We start from the raw sequence: 16,834 nt of genomic DNA, 5'->3' as shown, positions 1-16,834 counted from the left end.
TAATTTATTTTCTCTATGTCTACAAATAAATGTCGTGTCATAATTACAAATTTCAAGATGAATATTAGGTAAGTACGTGAAACGAAACGTTAAATTTTAGTTCGAGGCAATACCACCCGAGGGCGTCAAAGTGCGTCAACACCATGGTGATGGCAAAGGCGACGTCAACTGTGTGAATAAATTTATGTTTTCTACGCGAAAATGTTGTTTTTTGTTCGTTTATAAGTTAAAAGACTGGACACAAAGTTACTTGAAGTGTTTGTCTTTTACCCAGTGCAAAGGTTCTCATCTGAAAGTTGAAAGTTTTGTGTGTGAAGTTGTAACGAACTCTGCATCGAGACTTCAGATGTCAACGAGGTAAGGAATGAAGCTTATTTCAAGATTACGACTTCTAAAATTAACACTTTCGTTTTCACGGTATTAAACTTGGTAATTAGGAGCAATGCAGTTTGATAAAGCGTGTCCGTTTGCAGGTAACAGTTATTAATAATTCTTGTATAAGGTTAGGTTGAGTTCTGTGTTGTGGTATTCTTGCTCAGCGTTTTTGGGTACACGTTCCGAAACCTTTATTTGGCGGCTAAATCATCTACTGGCGCATTCTATATATTTTGTTCAACTTTAATAAAGTTTTATTCTGTACGTACGTACGTACGTTATTATGACCCATTTTTTTAATACTGGTTATGTCCCTGTCTTTCACGCTTGTTTGAACTTTTTGGACGTATATAACAAAATAATATAAAAAAAAAGTTGAACACTTAGTAGTGTTTTTAAGTTCCCTAAATCAAGTAAAATAAACTTTGCTTCACTGTAATTTGTAGCAGTAATTCATTTTAATTAGTGTAATTTTAGTTTTAGTGGTCATTTAGTAGGTATTATTCACTACATAAAATGTAAGCTTCTTGAGACTGCAGACACATTTGTTTTGGTTTTGTATGATTCAAAAGTACTTGATCTGTTCTAATATTGAGTTTTAATAATGAATTTCTTTGTTATTGCTTTTTTCTTTCTTACTAATATTTTTAGTTGTATATTAATTATATCATGCAACTTGATTTCTCAATTGAATATTCTATTCAAGGAAATACACATGATATAAGTAAATAGACATATTTGTTTTAAATTTTTAATTTAAAGGAAAATAATAATAGTTAAAAATTTACAAGATCGGATCACCAATTCTAGGTGCGGTCACCTGTGAGATGAGAAACTTATTTTCTCTGTTCCTCTAAGCATTAAATACACAACCTTATGCAGTGCTACAACAGATGTCTTTTGAATAAATTATGAAAAATTGACAAAAGAATATAATTATAAATGTAATAAAGTAACAGAAATAGTGTACAAAAAATGTCATTTCATAGTTGCAAATTTCAGCTTTGTGTGCAACCAATGGGGTATTTTTACATAAACACTGCAAGACAGAAACACTGGAGCTAAATTCCATGTACAAATGAATATATTCTTGCTTCATTATAACACATTTTTTTTGTGTTTTGCTATGGGATTACAGATCCTCCTTATTTTCTTTTCGTATTTCCTCCTATTTACTGTATAAAGAAGCCATGCAGAAAAACAATTTTTGTTTTAATTTGAGCAACCTTAGATCATAAGGACTCATGCTTTTTACATCAGCTTCTTTTGATGTAGACTTAAAACAAATCTAAATTTCTAGTAACATATATATACCATACATATCCATGTTTAATCTGATTACGCCCTTGAATCTCAAGAGTCCAACCTAAACCGTCAATTAACAAAATTTCGCGTGACAGACAGTGCGACTGCAGTGCTGCTGCAGCGCGGGTAACAGCGGCTAATTTGAACGCGCCCTTAAAGGTGTGCTTGAAAATTTTAGAAATGACATAAAATCCTGAAGAATATTTTCACTACATTTTCATTGACCTATATTTCATTACAACACATTTTAAAAACATCATTTCTTATTAAAATAACGTCTACCATAGGGCACAATCTAAAAAGTAAAGCACATAAAAAAACAGATGTGTCATGAATCCCTCTTTTAAAAAAAGAGTTTCGCAACAATCAATTCCCTTTGTGCGCGACATCAATGGGCGGTCGGCGGTACCTATCCTTTGATCTTGCCGCCCTTAGAAGATGCGACAGTGCGCTAATATTGTACCCTCGGCTCAGAATGGCGTAACCGCCCTTTTTAACTCACCTCTGTGATATATTGAGTTTTACATTGCTTATGAAGTCTTCACTTTTGATGTGTTGTTGAACATAATTGTGTAAAGTTTATTTTTGAAGGGTTTGCTGTTATCAAGACTTGTTCACTTTTATCATAACATCCTTATTATTTCAAATATGAAAGTCATTTATTTTTCGGGACTGTCTAGATTCAAATGTAATTGAAGAATATCGCACCTCAAACCACATACTGTCTTAACTTAAAATTGTGGAATTGAGAAAAGTCAATTATTAATTATTGCGAATATTGTGACTGTTTTTATTTACATTGATATTTAATTATCCATTTATAAACAAATTAATTTTCACATCATGTTTTCTCAATTTCACAATTGTGAGTTACGACAAATTTGGTTTCGAGTGCGGTAAGTTTTTTGGAATGCTCAATTTGTCTTTGTCTATATTCCCAGTTATGCCATGTACGCAAGTACCTTATATAGATTTAATTTCCAGGCCTCATAACTGCTGTTTCTCTATAAAACTGCACACTTATTTTACTGTATCACTGACTTTCTGCTCACTTCGGTATAAGTTTTAAAATGTAACATATGTATAATTATTATTTGCAATCAGGCTGTTACGACGTTATAAGTCGGCTCACCCAACTGCCAAAGGGGGCACAGCTTTGTTACAAGTGGGACTTACTGTCCCTAGACTGCAGATCACAATCGTAAGTAGACTTCAAATAAGAAAGAAGACCCACTTACTTTGTAAAAAGTATATAAAATTATCGAAGTTCTGTTTTTTCTCTTTGTCGGGTTACATTTTTTTTAAAGCTAGTATAACAAAATTTAATCTTGTAATGTAAAAACTTGATATGCGGGCATCTACGTGATTCGGTAGAAGTTTTCAGACTTTTTCGAAAGACAAATATCGGACTGAGACATTCGCAATCTATTAGGCGGCTTCTTTCAGCTAAGTTTTCCAGATGCGGGAAAATTCTAATCCTGGACATTTTTAGTATAGGTTTTGTGAACTACGATTAGAAGCATAATAAAATATGTGTATTCTAATATACGAGTGTCACTACATATTTTAAGAGCACAGTTTTTCACTGCAACTACAATATTCGTGTAGAAGACTGTTCTTAAACAAACTTAGACTACCTATTGTCATCAATATACATTCATAACATGTTAATTGTGACATAAGCCTGTTTAGTATACAGTAATGGTCCTTAGATTGCTTTTTATATGCGCTGTCCGAAATCTGATGTATAACATAGATGTACACAAATAGAAACACTGGACGAGACTGGCGCCCATCAAGGGGCCGGCAAATAGTCGACGCAATTAATGTTCGAACCGACTCTGTTGCTAATCGACCGATAGAATTAAATGAACGGACATCACTAATTGGCAGAAGACAAAGGGGCAAACACTCGCCTTTGTGCCCGTGTCTAGTGACACTTGAGGCATACACCGGAGACCTATTGACAGGACCGTGCCGACCGAATATGTGGGCCTAGATCAAGACTTAAGGTCAGCTAGCCCCTTACCAATGGAGCTAGATTAAACACAGAGCAGGGTTAACCTTGTAACCGCCAACTACCAAAGACCATTTTCATGCCAATAGTTTTAGAGAGTCCATTTGGCTCTAATGTTTCCAAGAAGCTATTAGAGTATATTGGGATTACTGTTTACGTTGAAAAGGGCCCTTGGGTATCCAAAATTGATTAAAGTGTAATTTGATTCGGCCCTGTCTGGGACAGGTATGTTATCGGGCAATGTGCGGTTGAGTTATCTGCTTGATCTCTCTGGCAATATGTATATATCACATGTCAATCAATCTAAGTAGATTGAACTACTAGTACAGTCTACTCACTAGATAGTTCGTGGACGCGTTCCATTATTATGGCCGTTGCGAAATTTAATTTCTCGGGATTAATTTGAGTTTGGCAATCCATTACGAGGATCATATTCCATTAATAAACACCAGCACTAGTGTCGCAATATTCATTCAAAGGTAAAGGCTCGGAAACGTCAGGATTGAATCCATTTCGAATTTGATAAACTCCGCTCAAAGGCATAGATTGTGCATTCATTGCCCGTGGTCCAACTGCGTAGTCCAACTAGTTGGACCAAGGGCAAAAAACTTTGCCCTTCGCTCAACTAGTTGGGCTACGGGCAATATTGTATGGGCATTGGACCTACTAATCGATTAGTGCAGTCACCGTCAATATTAATAATGTTGCTGGTTCTGGGTACCTACAATTGTTCTCTAGGATGATTGATCCCTATGACAGTTCACAAAAAAATCGCATTATATAATCTTGTAATAATAACGTGCACTGTGGATTTTATTTTTGTTATGTAGTATATGTATCTCTATTGTTTTCTGAGCACTTCACAAAGTTTTGATTTAGAAGCCAAATTAAAACACAAAATTAAAATCGAGTTCTTAGGTTTTCGCGATTGTACGATCGCGAGGTGGTACAGTATTCAACCAGTTATGTCTAATATTGATGCAAACCACCCCATTTTTTCACTATAGTTACAATAGTTATTAATTAAATACCTTATTTTTAATTTTACAAAGAAAACATTCCAATTTGTGCTACATTAACTTTACAAATTATTTTATTGAATGAATTTTTATTAAGTTCAATTTAGTATTAATTAATAATAGAAATTAGAATAAACTAAAACATATTAATTAGTACTGCAGTCTTATGTCTGTTTGGGATTTTTCATTAGAGGAAATACTGGATCCCAAACTGGTGGTACGGAGAAACCATCTTCGCTGTTGAAATTAGGATGTTTTTTTAATTTCAATGGCCTCTCGCAGCATCCTGGGTAGACTTCTTTTGGAAGGACCTGGGGTTTGTCAAACTTCATTGAATGTGTAGGTTTATCCATGACATGCTCGCAGACTGCAGACTTGTTTACGCGACGGTGTTTGACATCAGCTATATGTTCTTTGACGCGGGTACAAATACTTCGCTTTGTTTGTCCAATATAAGAAAGACCGCACTCACAGTCAAGTTTGTAAACTTCTGCAGCCTGTAAGGGAATGTTACATTTCACGGGTCTCAGGAACTGAGAAATCTTCCTCAGGGGCTTGAAATAGGTCTTGATAGATGCACGCCTGAGGACTCTTCCGATCTTGTCTGTAACATGTCTCACGAAGGTAAGATGGCAGGTCTTCGCTCGACTGTTTGCATATATATTCGCATGTAGGACTTGCTTTACATGCTGAAGTTTTCCTGCCAGATGATTACTGTCGCAGACACCATGTGCTCTCTGAAACAAAGATTTGCCCACGGTAGCTAACTGGCTAGGATAGTGATAGGAATTACCATTGAGATACCTATCTGTATGGGTTTTCTTTCGAAATACAGTATGGCCTAAGGTGTTATTAGGATTTCTTTTAATTAAAACATCTAAGAAAGCTAAAGTACCACAATTCTCTTGTTCCATAGTAAATTGGATCTTAGTACTAAAAGAATTAAGATGGTCCAAGAAAGAAGGTATGCTATCTTTAGGTAATATTGTGAAAGTATCATCAAAGTACCGTTTGAAAATCTTCGGCCTAGCTGGGGCCATGGGTAAAACTCGCTCCTCGAAGTCTTCCATGAAAATATCGGCAACAACGAGAGATACCGGGGAGCCCATCGCTATACCGTCAATTTGTAGGTAGAATTTATTATTCCACAATAGATAGCCTGATGTTAGACAGTGTTCTAATAATTCTACATATTCAATGGACATATTATGTTCCCTTAGCTTTCTACGTACAATTTCAATGCAGTCTTTTACTGGTAGGTTGGTAAACAGCGACTGAACATCAAAACTGACCATAGTGTCATCATCAGTTAACCGTAGATCTTTGATTCCACTGATGAAATGGTATGAATCCTTCACATGTGTAGAAGTGTTCCCTCTCAATGGTGACAGTACCTTTGCCATGTGTTGAGCCAGTTTGTAGGTTAGTTTGTCAATCTGGCTAACTATGGAACGGAGTGGGGCGTCAGCCTTATGTATTTTTGGTAACCCATACAGTTTTGGAGGTTTTACGCAGCAGGGTACAAACTCACTTACATCAAGTTTCAGCGTATCGGAGTGCTTAGATATTAAGTTAGTTGTTGTTTTTAATATCTTGGTGGTAGGGTCTTTCTTCACCTTTTTATACATGCTTTCATCCGATAGTAAGTCAGTTATTTTGCTGTTATAATCTGACGTATTCATGACCACCGTCGCGTTACCTTTATCTGCACGGAGGATGACTAATTCAGAATCTTCGCGGAAGGTCTTCAGCGCGTTATATTAATCTCGCGTAAGATTCGGTCTGGGCTGTTTATTTGAACGCAATATTGACGAAACGTCTTGGCGTATTGCCTCCAAATCTTCCTTTCTCATGTTGTTTTTAACTAGACAATTCTCAACGTTACAAATAATTTCTTCGTGTGGAACACGACTGCGTAATTCAAACCCTTTTTCTACCCGTTTACAAGCTTGACTGTGAGTGCGGTCTCTCTTATATTGGACAAACAAAGCGAAGTTTTTGTACCCGCGTCAAAGAACATATAGCTGATGTCAAACACCGTCGCGTAAACAAGTTTGCAGTCTGCGAGCATGTCATGGATAAACCTACACATTCAATGAAGTTTGACAAACCCCAGGTCCTTGCAAAAGAAGTCCGTTATCTATCCAGGATGCTGCGAGTAGCCATTGAAATTAAAAAACATCCTAATTTTAACAGCGAAGATGGTTTCTCCGTACCACCAGTTTGGGATCCAGTATTTCCTCTAATGAAAAATCCCAAACAGACATAAGAGTGCAGTACTAATTAATATGTTTTAGTTTATTCTAATTTCTATTATTAATTAATAATAAATTGAACTTAATAAAAATTCATTCAATAAAATAATTTGTAAAACGTTTTGTATTAGACATAACTGGTTGAAGACTGTACTGCCTCAGTCAACCGTGACTATGGGACCTGTAAAGGGTCCGAAACGTTCGGTTTGTTTGGAAAAACAAATAAATGCTATTTAAATCCGGAAAAATAGTTTCATTTCCTACAAAATTAAAAACCAAAAAAGATCGCAAGTGTTGATTAAGAACAACGAATTTATAATGGGAGTTCAGATGGAACTAATAAATTCCGAAATTTCTGTAGCACATGCTTTGGACAAACTGCGTTAAACCAATCGGACGCCATTTTTTTTTTCAGAAACGAGCATTCTTTTGATAAATTCGCCAATTTTACTGTTCTATGTTTTGTGACGGTAACCCAAATAGTCTAGCTAATGATCACAATGCATCATGAAAAGCCCCAATTGCTACAGTTTTAGCATAAAAAATAATTGTGTTTTAATTTTTTCTCGAAATTGTTAACAAAAATAATTTTAAGGCAAAATAAAGAAAAAAGACTACCAACCATGGCAACTTATTACAAAATTTGGCGCAACTAATCTTCTTCTTTTTTCTGTCCTTATCCCACGCTAGGTGGGGTCGGCACAACACGTATTTTATGTGAGTACGCGTTGTAAACGGATTTGGCATGATGTTTTATGACCGGCCGCCTGCCTGACGTCAACTTTCCTTGGGAATACTCTGTTTAAAGCGTGGCCAGAACCCCTTTCGCTATGTGCAGGGTGCACCGAGTACAGGCGAGGTTGGTTTGTGGCCCTGGTAAGTGGAATACTTATAGAATTTATAGTCTTATTTCACCCTAGACCGAGTTTGCTGATTCCAGATTCATTCCAGAGTAGATATGACGTTGAGTTTTAAAGCCAGCTACGGCGCTCTTCAGTGACTGCACGCACCATATGATATTTTCACTTAATAGTGATACTTACAAAAATAATTCATAAAATACATTAAACAGTGCACGTTATTACAAGGTTATATCTTGCGATTTTTATGAACTGTCACAGGGATCATCCTAGACAACAATTTGTACTTAGCTCAGAACCAGTAACATTATTAATATTGACGGTGATTGAACTAACCGATCAGCAGGTCCAATGCCCATAAAACATTGCCCGTAGTTCAACTAGTTGGACTAAGGGCACAGTTTTTGCCGTTTTTTACGCAGTTGGACCACGGGCAATAAATGAGTTAGTGGTAGACGTATAAAGAGTAATTTTTGAGAGCTTATTGACATTCGACAGAAAATGTTCTTTGATGAAAATTAGCATAAAGTTGACCTTTGTTGTATAGAGTTTTACAAATTTTATAGCCGTTCTAATTTTAAAACTATTTAATTTAACGGGAAATTGACAAACGGCGACCTTAGTTATTGGTTCCTTGATTTGTTATAGTATCCGAAATAAAATTTCTTTTCTTTCTGGTCAGCGGACTAAAGCACGTAAGTCAAAATCCATCATCATTCATTTAAATTAATACATCTACTGGCTAAAGCACATAGGGGCCATTCCAAAGTGACGGGTGGGACATTTTGACTTCTTTTTTCTTGAACTTTAAGTTATTTCTCCGTAAACATTGGTTAGTAAGACTTAAAATGAAAATATCATGAAGCCAGATATGCAATTCAACTGCGACTATTTATTTACATAAATTTATGACATTGTTTATAATCAAAACTTTTAATTTTCTAAGTGTGCCGGGTGGGACACTCACGACACCCGCCTGTTTAAGTTGATGGCTTCATTGCTAAGATCAAGACAAAGTATTAATATTTTGTTCAGCAAGTTTTTTATATGAGATAACTTGAACGTTAAAGTTCTATTTTATATATACACTTAATTAATAACTTTGATAAATTTTAAGGAAATTAATAGGTTAAGTTGTGACGGGCGGGACGAGTTACAATTGAATACACTGAATTAATAAAATTACACTGTTTAATATGAGATCCATCGTTAATAAGCAAATATTTTATAAATTTTGTCGTATTAAGACATTATAAAATATAAAAAAACAGAATTAAAGAACTGATAAATTAATCCTATTATTTTTCTTGTAACACTATCTATGACGTCATGAAATCAAAGTCACGCATGTCAAATGCGTTAATAAATTTGAAAAATCCTGCTGCATCCTTGAAGGTTATGTATCTTATCAAAATATATCTAATTTTAGAAGTTTCGCTGGAATATATAGTTAAAACTAGTGGAGATTTTCATGGATTTCCTGATACTAAAAACCATCAGGAAAAGTGTTGTCACTTTTTAATTTTCTTTTTGTGTGTTAAAATGTCTCAATTATGAGAAGAATTATAAAAAATTTGCTTACAAATGATGTATCTACTTATAAACAGTGTACTTTTCTAAAATTCTTTATATTCTAATGTAACTTGTCCCACCTGTAACAAAATGATTTCCCAATCGTCACAATTTAACACATCAAACGTTAAACTCCGAAATTAAAGCAACTGTAAACATCGTGAAAACTCGAATCCATGAAAATACAAACATTTATTTAAAGTAAAAACGTTTAGAAGTGTGTCCCACCAGTCGCTGTGACGGGTGGGACACACTTTCAAATCTTAATATTTACATTCCAATTTACGTGCACAATGTCCAACCAAGCCAAAATATGTCCCTTAACATAACTGATAGATACTTTTACAAAAGCAAATGCCAATAGATTGCATATTTATTGGTTAAAATAAAAATATATATGTTTCATTGTGACGGGTGGGACTTGAAATTAGTATTTATTGAAACTTTAATAACTCCTCACCATATATACTTCCATGCACACATTTATCACTGGTGTAAAATTCGTAAATTGTATTTTCTTCGACATTAATAACCTTTTTAGAAAGACGCACAAATAACCGCGAAAATTGTTGTTAACATTGTAGGAAAAAATGATTCACTATAGATAGTCAGCACTATGACTGCGTTAATGAAGACAAAAAATACAATAATTGTACAAGATCCGAAAAATCTCATTTATTTCTAATGATTTGATTTACTGGGCGTATTCTAGTTATACAATTAAAACCAAATTGTGTAATTTATTTTTTGAACCGCGGTGTCATTTTCGCTGGAATAACCCATAGTAAAATTAATTTGTTAAACTTTATTCTAGAGGTTATTTAACTTTCAACACTAAAAACAACATAAAAATATATGTAGTTATATATTAACAAATGAAGCACTTTTTTGACTTATATGCTTTAGTCTACCGACCCTAGATTTAAACTCGTAATAAAGTGTGCCAGCTGAACTACCTTCTTTTAAGTTCACTGTGACATTAGGAGAAATAATTTTATCACCATTGTCAACCCACTATAAGTATTTACTGATCATTAACAAATGTACGTAACATACCATCGAGGTGTGGGTGTCTACTCTCGTATTCCGCCCGATGTCTGTCCGAAATAATTACTGTCAAATAATAATACTGGACTAAATTAGTTAACAATGTTAAGTAGGTTAGCTTCATTCGCATCATGCGTTTTTTTTAATTTGGTCGAGTATTACTTATTTGACTATAATTGTAATTGTAATAGTACAGGGCCTGCAGGTTGATTCAGAACTCTTCGGTATTTTAACCGTATCGTTTGTTGAATATCGTTCTCGAATTGAAAGGCGCTTTCCGAGCTATTCAGAACATTCCGAGTAAAATGTTCGATTCGGATACGATATCGTTATTCAACAGCGTTTACGCAGTTAGTCGGCGAAATAGATTATATGAAAAATGAAAATCCTTTTATATACATTTGTAAGATTTTAAAGGCCTAAAATATAGGAATGCATTAGTCTCGTATTAAAATAAATTGAACTAAATCCAGATTTTATTTAAAATAATAAAAGATTTCCACATTACATTCTTGCTTTGTAAACAATACGACGTTCGATAACTTTCATTCGATAACTGTGTTCTGAATAACATTTATAGCCTTTGCCTGTCGAGAAGTTCGAGTAATCGTACGGGTGTGACGTCATTTCGGTTCGGTTTCGAATACGACAGTTTGGCGTTCGATTCGGGTATTGTGAATAAAAATGAAAAGAAATCGTACGATATCAAATCGAATCGGTCGATAACTGAGTTATCGTAAGGTTCTGAATCGACACCCTGAACTGCAAAGCAACCGTTCTTCCACCGTCGTAAATAACTTATTTCACAGAAAAGTTCCTTCTATTACGTCTGTTGTCACGTTAAAGTGTTGTCACTTCAAATGGACAGTAGGGGATGACCAAGAATACTATGCATTTCTCGTGTTTCGGGAGCATGCTACAATTTCACAACGGACGGTGAATGGTGCTCGAGTAGCAAAACAATCCCTGCTTGTCAATTATTGGACGCTCAGACAAGCCTTACTCCTTGATTTGTGACAGAGGAACGAAGATGGAGTAAGTGCGCATGTCGATCGTGTTTTCGACTTAGAGGAACGGTTTTCTGATATACTGTTTGACGTATGCACGCTGCGTAATAGCTGTACACGATGAAAATTAAAACAAAGACATGATGCGAGAACAGGGCTTAGGTATTTTGCCTACAACCAATCAATGTTAAATTAATTTTGGCAATTTTATAATTCAGTATAATTATACTTTGTAAGTGATATCACAAGAGTTGTTTCGTTAGTGGCACTAAAATTAATGTAAATTTAACTAGGCTATCAGTTGCTTTTTTTTTGTAAAGAGTTTTCAAAATCTAGAAATACTGAATTAAAAACAATCTTTTCACCTGCAATTTCCAGAAAATCGTTAAGGATTTTTATTACTTTGTAACGTAAAACGGAACGGAATCTCACGGAACGGATCGGATTTTTATAACTTGTAATTTTTTGGCTAATGGGCTAATGGATGAAGTAGCCAATGTCTTGAAATATATATTGACAGATCAGATGTCAATATCATTCTTGTATAATTAACGGAAAAGGCGGCAACTTTCGAGACGGGAAGTTCGATAATTTTTGCCAATTTTGAAATAAATTTTTCGTAGCTAATGCACTGAAATACGCAATTGTTTTTAATAAGCCTAAAAATGCCAACTCGTTGCTCAAAAATACATCGTTCTTATCTTCACATGAAATTAACGGTTTTATTCCAGCTTTAAATTCAGAATGCACAGGAGTCATCAAATTCATCCCAACGGACTTAACATGCAAGCATTTATTTGATAAATTGATCAGTTCCCAGGAAATATTATCTGTCCGAAGATTCGCCAAGAAGACTTCTGAAGTTGCAGACAGTTTCACTGACATTCGCTGGTAATGCGATGAAATGCTCAAGTAAGTTATGGTCTGTGTACACTTCCTGTGGAAGTGTATATTAAGCCTGTATTACAATGCTACAAATGTATAGGTTTTGGACACACAACCAAATATTGCAAAAGAGATGTTGTATGTTCAATCTGTTCTCAAGAACATTCATAAAGATTGTACCAATGTCGATAAGCCTTCGTGTATCAATTGTAAAGGAAAGCATATTGCTAAGGCTAAAATATTTCCAGTAAAACAGAATGATGAATAACGATGAATTTCTGTTGTATATTAGTAACAAGAAGCAATAATATCGGAATATTTACACAGATGGATCCAAAACCAAAGACAACGCAAAAGCTGCCTATTATGATTCGTCTGCTAAATTTGGCCGCTGCTTTAATCTGGACAAGAATACTTCGATATTTACAGCCGAAGCTTATGCTGTATATGCGACACTTCAATATATAACAAACAACAATCACTCCTTTTTCCTGATCGTAATTGATTCCTTAAGTGTTGCCTCTTACAAAACTAATATCTATATTATTAGAATTAGACAATATTTATATGAAATTAATGATAAACTTATAGAATTTATATGTGTGCCATCACATTCAGGAATAACGGGGAATGAAGTTGTGGATAGTCTAATGAAAATTAATGTACCAAACATTAATGAAATAGATCCATCATCATATGATTATTCACCACCATCAGTTCCTATGACCGATTCTACACAGTACTGAAGATTCGTATGTTTGATTTTTGGTCACGAGACTGGGAATACACGAAACAATTGAAAGGAAAATGGCATGGAGAAATAGAGAAGAATATTCCCATGAAACCGTGGTACTTTAACTTAAAATCACCATCAAGAAAATTTATAACAACCATCAACAGATTACGCTTTGGACATGGAAATTTCGCAGCTCATTTGAACAGATTAAAACTTAGAAATTCAGCCACAGGTGAACATTGTAATAATGATGAAGCCACTCTCGATCACTTGCCTCTATATTGCCCTGCCTTCAGTGCGCAAAGACTGCTTCTTATAGATGGCCTACTAAAGATTTGTAAAGAAGAAGACATTCCCCGCCTCTTACCATCTTTACTACAGAATACGAAGACTTATGTACATGTACGCATACATTCTTTCCACCATTGAAGAGATATAGATACCTTCAAATACTTAGAAGAATATATTGAAAGTAGAAAGTTTTATTTAAAAAGATAGGAAAAAAACTTGACGGTTTGGCTTGATGGATTATTCCGATGCTGTGAAACTAATATTAAAAAAAATAGGTAACCAATTAAAATTACGTTTTTGAATATTTTTTTTAAATTATGATTATGACTAGTATTGTTATAATTTACTAATTATTTACATAATTAAAAAGTTCATTGAAGAAAGGTTTTTGCAACTTAGATTTGGTACTTACCAACTTTAGGTTACATGAAAGTATTGCTCGAAGTACCTAGCTACACAGCTGCTGGCTGTCTCCGTACCGGAGTCACCAGTAGCCATGCAGGGATTCGCAATGAGTGAGTTTTAAATAACGCACACACTCAACATAGCCCCGCACTAGGGAAACCCTGTGTCGCGGGTGCCACGGACACACACATAGACAACTACAAATTACACCCAAACTCACGAGAGACATAAATGTAAGTCATACAAACATTTCTCCCGGCCCGGGAATCGAAACTGGGACCTCTGCGTGGCAGTCCGGCATGGTAACCATTCGGCTACGGAGGCACTTTCGTTTCAACTTAGCACATTTGACTTCATAACTTTGAACGCAGAGACGATTTTTGCGCGCAATTCTTCGGCACTCGTAATCTCCTTCTTCGCGTAAATCAAAAGTTTTCAGTCGCGCTCTTGCAGTTGATGGTAATGCAGGTTCTGATGAACCTGGTAGCAATTCTGTTTTGCACTAACTCTTATTTACACACCAAACCAAGTGAGCGTTTCGTACTAGAACTACTAGAACGAAACTAGAATTGCGGCGAGTTCGGCATAAAAAATGTCAATTTATGTTTGTTTAATGCCGCCATCGAAAAGGAATTTTGTTCCCTTTCGATGGCGAGACGAGTTTAATGATAAAAATGAAGATCTTATTAAAAAAATCAGTCTCAAACATCCGATGTTTCCAATACCATACATATATAAAAAATGGACACTATCTGCCTGTTCAATCTGTATTTTTATTCCATTTGTTACCACTGGCAACTACAGGGATATTTTAAATTCCTTTTTGTCGCCAGTGGCAACAACGGATATTTTTATCCCATTTGTCACCATCTGGTGACATATCGACGCTTGAAGGACAAAATGGGATAAGCGATACTTGGGCTAATCAGCTATGTTTCTGATTCCAACGGTATATGTAACTTAATATGATAAAAAAAAATTGCCTTTCAAACGTCGATATGGGTTATCTTTCCCCGTTTGTCCCCAGTGGAGATCACCACTGACAATTACTTAAATTTTTTATCCCGTTTGTCACCACCTGGTAACAACATATTATGGTTTTGTTCTCATTTGTCGCCAGTAGGAACAACCTATTCTTAAAATGAGCGCTTTATAAATGCGCAAAATATTATTTTCAAAATCACCATAGACATAGTAACATTTTTTTTAAGCTAGTGGCAAAATTGCACGGACTTTTTGGCTAACCCATTGCGTTATATAATACGGGATGTCCCTCCTAGTAAAATCGCAACGTTTGAAGAGCCTCGTTACTACACCTGGTCTCCGACACCCCTAACGATATCCTCAAGGATTGCCTTGAGAGACTTGACTGCACAGGCAAATTGCTGTGTGAAAAATGTGACAATTTAAGTATCTATATCTAACGATGTCCTCTAAGGGTTTGAGACAGTCCGCCACACTAGCCCACCACGAGTTGGGTAAAGTGCCCACTGAGAATAACTTATATAACGCCTCTTTGACATTCTTTATCAAGGTGTTCTCACACGTTGTTATAGCTGTACATAATTCGACAAATGCAGTCACTTGGAAAACTGATATTTTGCATTATTTATTGGCAAGGATGACGGCTAGGGTTGGACCACACTTATCAGGACAGTGACCTTACAATAAACGGAGTTTGCTGTAAACGGAGTAAGCGGAGTTTGCTGGTACTTATAGCAAAGGTTTTTCTTTTTAAAGTACCATGTGTCGAATATTTATATTTTACTATTTTTTTGAGTTTTATAGTATAAATAAATAAAATATTATATAGTTGGTATTTGTAACGTTACGTATATATACACTTCCAGCAGCTATGCAAATAAATATTGTTATGAGTTTAAGCGCAGTGCTTTGGTGTGCTGACAAGGGGGTCAATAGTTAGATTTGAGTGGTTCTATTCATAACTGAGAACCATGGCACACTTTGTAAATATACCTATGGTAAAAGTTTAATTTTACCCCAGTGAATATATTAGAAGAGTCAAGCGTTGATAAAATTAGAGATGGCTGCCTGTAATTATAGAGTAAAGAAACAAGTGAATATAATAATAAAACTAAGTCTCTTCAATATGTACAAAACACGCATTTTTAAGAAAATCATCCGATATTTAGAATGATTTATATGTTTATTTATTAGGTTTACCAACGTCTGTGTACAATATTACTTATTGTATCTTATCATACTTTTAAAAGCGATGTAATTGCCACAAACACTTAGAGGTAAACACAACATGCGCTAAAACAACTACGTTTAACTAAAATTAAAAAAAACGAACACTTACACCTTTGACAAATAACAATATGATTAGTGTGATATGCAGAATGTCGCTGCGCACACTTTATTTCAGTTATTTTTTGGTGTTCGGCTTGTTTTTGATATTCCGCCGAATAGTTAAAAACAAGAAGAATGAATAAGAAAAAACAGTAATATATTATGTAACTTTTATTAATACTGCTGTGCATTATTGCAAGTACGTTCGCGAAAGCGCAATTTTTCGCTTCTTTATCTAAAAGGATATCTAACATAATTAAAATGAGTGATTTTTCTAAGAGATCAAAAGAGATAAAAAAATTCTAAGAGATCAAAGGAAAAATACGTACTTGTTACCTATGTAGTTTACTCATTACTAAATAAACTAACAAAATCAACCAAGTAGGTACTTATTATTTGAAAACCAAAATAAAATTAAGTTTTTAAAAGTTAATCAAACTGACATGAAATAAACAATTGATTTCTTCATGAAGTTATAAATTTAAACAATGAACTTGAAGTTTAATGTACCTTTTATGTTTCATTGTACAGATCTATGTATCAAAACTGAAGTTTGATGTTTTATTTTTTGTGCCAATTTTCGTATGTGCGTTAATATAAGGGAAATTCGGTCACGCTCCTGGCCAAATATTCGGTATTCGGCGAGAGGTCGAAAATACTGTTAGTTGCAACACTAATTTGAATGCAATCGCCAACGTTCGTAAAGTTCCGAAGCTTGGACTTCGGAAAATAAATGTAACAGTGAAG

General features: G+C 34.9%; 1 protein-coding gene across 2 annotated transcripts in view; it reads left to right on the top strand.

Moving 5' to 3' along the window:
• Nucleotides 1-266: 266 nt before the first annotated feature.
• LOC113233815 (axin-like) overlaps nt 267-16,834 on the top strand; it is a 119,717-nt gene continuing 103,149 nt past the window's right edge. For both annotated transcript variants that reach the window (XM_026469029.1, XM_026469027.1), the window contains exon 1: nt 267-357. The gene's annotated coding sequence lies outside the window, so the exon portion shown is untranslated. The remainder of the gene's footprint in view (nt 358-16,834) is intronic.

The sequence above is a fragment of the Hyposmocoma kahamanoa genome, unplaced genomic scaffold (assembly GCF_003589595.1).
Source record: "Hyposmocoma kahamanoa isolate Upper Pololo Valley unplaced genomic scaffold, ASM358959v1 80, whole genome shotgun sequence".
NCBI classification, from domain to species: domain Eukaryota; kingdom Metazoa; phylum Arthropoda; class Insecta; order Lepidoptera; family Cosmopterigidae; genus Hyposmocoma; species Hyposmocoma kahamanoa.
Note: the sequence above shows the minus strand (reverse complement) of the source record. Positions and strands in the feature narration are given on the sequence as shown.